The sequence below is a fragment of the Callorhinus ursinus genome, unplaced genomic scaffold, assembly GCF_003265705.2.
Source record: "Callorhinus ursinus isolate GAN/ISIS: 27379988/994484 unplaced genomic scaffold, GSC_fseal_2.0 scaffold68, whole genome shotgun sequence".
NCBI lineage: Eukaryota > Metazoa > Chordata > Mammalia > Carnivora > Otariidae > Callorhinus > Callorhinus ursinus.
Genome location: NW_027397130.1, coordinates 3275952 through 3281951, shown reverse-complemented (window position 1 = coordinate 3281951; position 6000 = coordinate 3275952). Strand labels below are relative to the sequence as shown.

The following is a 6000-nucleotide window of genomic DNA, read 5'->3' as shown; positions in this document are numbered from 1 at the left end:
CTAGTCGGAGGGGGGAGGTGTCCCACGCTAGTCGGAGGGGGGGATGTCCCACGCTAGTCCTAAGGGGCAGGTGTTCCGCACTAGTCAGAGCAAGGGAGAGTCCTGCGTGTCGGTCAGCGCAGGCGTCTCTCAAGTCGGAGGGGCAGGTGTCCCGCACTCGTCGTGGGGGGAGGGGAGGTGTCCCGCACTAGTCAGAGCCAGGGAGAGTCCTGCGAGTCAGTCAGGGTGGGTGTCTCTCAAATCGGAGGGGGTGGTGTCCGCCACCCGTCAGATGGAGACCGTTTCTCGGGAGTCTGAGGGCCGGGGGCGGGACGTGGCGGGGTGGGAGGGCGGTGGCGTGGGCCCGTCGCGAGGGAGGGCGCGGCGGCCGCGGGCGCAGCCGTCACTCACCCGCTGCAGGTTGGCTCCGGGGCCCGCGGGCGGCGGGGCCTCCCTGCGGCAAGGCCGGGACCCTGCGGGCGGCCGACTTCCGCCCGGCGCGCTCGCCTGGTCTCCGGGACGTGCTCCCGGCAGCCTCTGCTCCGCGGCTGCGCGCCGGCGCGGGCGGGACTGCTGGGAGCTGTAGTTTTTACTGCTCGGCGAGCCTCTCCGGGGGCCGGGACTAGAGCGAGCGGAGCAGACGTGCGCCGGCACCACCCCGCAGGCGCGTCCCAGCGCTTTGTTCTGGAACCCTGGCCCGACAAAAGCGGGAGGCGGGGGTAATTTCTCGAGCTGAGATTTTAGGACCTCTTGCCTGGCCCTGTCGACCCCCGTGGTCTCCCGGGAGGCGGGGAAGCGCGGACCCCTTCCTGCTACCCTCATTATCAGAGAGCCCCTCTGCTCTTCTGATCGGCTACTTAGGAAAGCTGATCAGTTTCCCGAGCAAAGATCGGGGTGCAGGTCTACAGGCTTGGAGTGTCCTGGCGGGGAAGGGTGCTGGGGATGGGGGTGGGTTCCCTGCCCTTGATTCACAGTCAAGGAACCTCCTCCCAAATAAGGGTATCCAGTTCGCCCTGGTTCTCCAGGCCCCTCCCCGGCCCCTGAGCTATTTTAATGGACTATATTAAAAGGCATCCCTGCTCTCCACCACCAAGTCCTGCAAAAATGCCCATTTTAAAGAAATCATGAGAAAAGCCTGGTAACAGAGCTAGGCGAGGGCTGGTGCTCCGCGGGTCTGCAGCTTCAGCCATGGCTTGTGCGCAATCACCCCAGGGCCTCTCAAGAGCCTTCCATTAGGTAACAGATGCACAAGAGAAAAATTCAAATTATGTAAATGATGTCCAGTGAAAAATACCCCTCCCGTCCCTGTTCCACATTCCCTGCCCGGAGGCAGTCATTATTACTAGTTTCTTATGGTTATTGTTAGAGAGATTTTGTGACACGCAAACAAATCATAAATGTGTATATTAAATTACCTTTTTAAAAAACCAAATGGAAATTTGCTAAACACTCGGTTCTGCATTTTTGGCGGGTGTAAAGGGGACAAACCCTTCTTGGATTGATTTGTTTCACGTTAGGTGAAACTGAGTTCTAACTATATACCATATAATTACTATTATTTTAAATTAGTCAAACCTTTTATTTACTAAGATATCTATATCTATATACGCCTCCCAGCTTGACAAAGAAAAGGCTAGTCCTGCTATCTTGAAAGGTCTCCATACTCCTCCCCCTTCCAAATCCCCTCCCACCCCAGGAGGTGAATGCCATCTTGAATCACTCTCATGCCTTATGTTATAATTTTAGCAAATAGGTACGGATGCCTCAACAGTAGAGATGCCTATTATAACTTGTACAAAAATGAAATAAAACTGTATGCAATGGATGGGAGAGCCTGTTGTTCCACAGATATTATCAGGTGTGTTCACTTTGCCAATCTGATGGCTTTAAATGCCTTCTCATTGCCTGATTGCTGAGCAGTTGTGTATCTTTCCTATATTTTTTGGCCATGTATATTTCTTCTTCTGCAGATGCCCCAACATCTCAGTGTCATGTTTAGGAAATAATCCATCCTTTCCCCACTGGGCATGTATGCAATGCCATTTTTTGTCATAGATCAAGTTTCCATATATCCATGGGTCTGTTTAGGGGCTTTCTCTTATGTCGTATTGGTATAGTTGCTCTTGTCGGCTCTAATACCACTGTCTTCACTCTTACTTCTTTATAATAAACCTTCATGTGTTGTAGGACAATTCCCCCTCACCCCCTTCCTACATTCCATCCACCCCTAACTTTGGGGGTTTTGAATGGAATTGCTTTAAATCTACAGATTAATTTGGGGAGAATTGAGAGGTTTTTTTTTTTTAAAAGATTTTATTTATTTATTTGACAGAGACACAGTGAGAGAAGGAACACAAGCAGGGGGAGTGGGAGAGGGAGAAGCAGGCTCCCCGCTGAGTAGGGAGCCCAATGCGGGGCTCGATCCCAGGACCCTGAGAGATCATGACCGGAGCCGAAGGCAGACGCTTAACGACTGAGCCACCCAGGTGCCCCGAGAACTGAGAGTTTTATGATGTTTAGCCTTCTACCCAAGAGCGTGGTTTGCCTTTCCATTTACTTAGGTCTCCGTTAATGTTTTTCAAAAAGGTTTGTAATTTTTCACTTCACAGCACAGCTTGTTCTGTGTGGTTATGTAGAGATGTGTTTCCTTCTCTACAGAGCTGCGTAGTAGTCCACTGTGTGGATGTCCTGTTATTTCTTTTACCAGGCCCCTAAGGATATGTGTGATCTTCTTACATTACAACAATGCTTCAGGGCAAATCCTTGAACTCACGTGTTGGAGCACAACTGTGAGTATATTTGTAGGATAAATTGCTGGAAGGAAGATTACTAGGTCAAATGGTGTTCTCATGCCCTAGTGAATAAGACACTCGCCTTCCTGCCTTCCGGAGAGGCCCTGCCCAGAAAGTGCTCTTCCTGTGCACCTAGGTGTTGCTGTGATTTAAATTCTCCTTGCTTCCTTTGCATCCTTGGAGACGTCACCTTGGCCTTCGTCGAGAACTTTTCTCCCACTTTTGTTTCTGTGGCTCTCCGCAAAAGACTAAAAAACCTTCATTTTAATCATCCATCGTGTGTTTACCTATGTCCTCGCTCGCTCATTTCATAGTTCAGGCTTAGAATGGAGCAGTCCACCAGGGGGCCCTCCCATTTTATTTTTCAAGTAAAATGCTGCCTGATGGTGCCGGCTACGTGTTATCTCTCAAAGTGCCAAAACAGGAACTCCCACCACAGGGATGTAAAACACCGAGAGATGGAGAAACTGAGGCATGGGACAGTGAATGCCTGTTTGGAGTCAGAAAGCACATAGATGGCAAAAGGCAGACTGCAAATGGTGCTTTCTTGTCCCTGACGGTTCGTCTTTGCGTCCAGTCCGTGGGGGGCTTGGGGGGCTTCCAGAGAAAGGCTTGTCCTCCTTAGACAGAAGTCTTCTACAAGCATGAGGGCCGGTGAAGCAGCAGATGAGCCTGTTCTGTCCTTGCAGCTGCCAGTCTTGATCCCCACCTGCCCCCAGCCTTCCAGAAGGCAGGCACTGCCATCCAGGAGCAAGGAGTGTGGGCCAGCAGCCAGGGCGGCTGAGTCTGGCCGCCAAGTTTCCATCTCTTCCAAATCTCCACGGAGACTCCCTCACCCCCACCCTTTGGCAGTGGGACGCCACCGTCTGAGCCTGCCTGTGGCCCCCTTTCCGAACAGAATGCAGAAGGTTTGGTGCCGCTCTATGCCCTCGTGGGATGGCTGGGCAGCCCGGCCCAAAATAGCTGGGACAGGCAGAATGTTGGGGCCACAGTGGGAAAAAAAAAATCACAGTGCTGCTAATGACAGGCTGTGCTTATCTGGAACCCAGCGTCTTACAGACGTTAACCGAGGTCACATAGTTTTTTTCCAGGGATGAGAAAACAGATGGAGTGAGCAGCAGTGATATGCCCAGGGAGAGAGGAGGGATTGCCAAACAGGGAAGGACATGGAATAGGCTGCCTCCTGGGAATGTTCTCTGCCCCCCGTGAGTCTCTGAGCTTTACATCCCATGAGCTGCCCTTGTCTGAGGATGTAGGGCCACTTGGGAAGGTTCAGGAAGCCGTTAAGTGTTTGGCCCAGACGTCCTTGTGTGGGAGGTGTGGGATCCTAGGGAATTCCAAGATGGGTATGACCTCTAACTCACTTGGGAACTGAAGAGAGAGACCTGGGGGAGGGGGAGGGGCTCATCATTCTGGTTGGCCCCGGCCTCTGACCCATCACCGGGCTGATGAAATCGCCCTCAGGCACTGCTGCTGGCTTTGGGTTCTGATTTGTTAATTTTTTTTTTTTTTTTTTTTTTGCCATGACTCTTGTCCTTAATTCTGGCCAGGACTTTCCAACGGGAAGATATTTGCTGAATTGGGAGCATTCCTCCCTGGTTGCCTGAGGGCACTATGGCCCTAAGAGAGAACCAACAATCGGGTAGTCTGCAAGACCATCCCTGGCTTGCCCAGTGTCGCTTTCCTACTTACAGTTTTAAGGCGGTGATGAAGTGGGTGACAGAGCATTTAGGGACCTGGCCAGCTCTGTGTTTGGGTGACAGATTTTGTTTCTTTCACTGAGGGTTGAACTGGCCTGGTGAATCTTTGCCCATTTGCCTGTTGGCTTGAGCTGTGGGTTGTGATGCCTGAGATGTGCTCTGACTGTAGTTTCTTTTTTTCTGGAAGTTTCCACGCCCCTGAGCCTTCTGTCTGATGCGACTATCTTGGGAAACTCCAGATCCTTGTTGCCACATTTCATATCAGTGCCCCTCACCCTCCTGGTTCCTGCCTCAAGAGATATGAGTAATCCCCTTCCGAACCTCCTGGGAGATGTGGGGGCTCGACCCAAGAGGAGGGAAGGAGGAAGATTATACTTACCATAATGACAGTTATCACGAACATTCTTGTGCTTTGTATCTGCTCTGTCAGGCCTTTCATCAGTCGTGTGACAATTACAGAGTCACAATCCTTTACCCCAAGTCCCCAAAATACGAAAAGCTCTGAAAACGTGGTTCCCCTGCCGAGTTTGGCGTGAAGGACTTTAGCAGAAGAGTGTGACCCGCAGTGTTGTGAGGGTATGCAAGCGTCGGGTGGGGGGGGCCCTGCCCCAGAGCCCGGCGGGGTGAGATGCGCTGAAAGACGTCTGCATCTTACTGTGAACACATCTGACTATGGATTAGAGACCTTGGACCTATCTCTGCTTTATAGACAAGGAAACTAAGGCCCTCGGAGGTTGGGGAGCATCCCAGGCTCAGGACTTAAGGCCTCCGGCTAGAACGAGCAGCTGCCGCTGGAAGACAGGGTCATTATCTGGCTGTATTTCTAGAGTTCTGCTCTCTATTGGGCCTCTGGATTCCCGTCTTGGAATTATCTTTAAGGTAGTCTTTCAGGGACACCTGGGTGGCTCAGTCGGCTAAGCATCTGCCTTCGGCTCAGGTCATGGTACCAGGGTCCTGGGATCGAGCCCCGCATCGGGCTCCCTGCTCAGCGGGGAGCCTGCTTCTCCCTCTCCCTCTGCCTCTCCTCCTGCTTGTGCGCTCTCTGTCAAATAAATAAATAAAAAATCTTCAAAAAAAAAAAAAAGAGAACTGTCTTTCAGTTCTTCAACACTAAAGCCATCTCGGATGGAATAAAGAAGGGACAGATCTGCCTCTGTTTCTCTTCCAAGCCACATGCCCAGCTTCGTGTGTGTGGAATCCTGGGGTGGAACCAGGACTCCCAAGGTCTGGGCCTCCGGGGTAGGGCAACGGGGAGCTTTCCCATTGCATTCAGGATGTTTCCTGGTTCAGAGGAGTTCTGAGAGACCCAGCTTGTCTAAGGTCCCAGATGAAGGCCTGGCAGGGGCTGCACAGAGAGGTGGCCTACTTGTCTCTCCTGCTTTTCTTGTGTGTCTCCCCCGTGCATCCCTGCAGCGAAGGCCAGCTGAGGACAGAGCCACTAGGGGAAGGTCAGCCAGTGTGCTAGGCCTGGGTCTTGTTGGCCAGGAAAGCGTGCAGGAACGAAGACGAGCTTATCTCTGGGTTTCCTG

The 6000-nt window shown here is 52.1% G+C and overlaps 1 protein-coding gene across 1 annotated transcript in view; it reads right to left on the bottom strand.

Moving 5' to 3' along the window:
- LOC112814440 (soluble calcium-activated nucleotidase 1) overlaps window positions 1-514 on the bottom strand; it is a 30985-nt gene extending 30471 nt beyond the window's left edge. The window contains exon 1 of the mRNA XM_073886034.1: window positions 391-514. The gene's annotated coding sequence lies outside the window, so the exon portion shown is untranslated. The remainder of the gene's footprint in view (window positions 1-390) is intronic.
- Window positions 515-6000: the final 5486 nt, after the last annotated feature.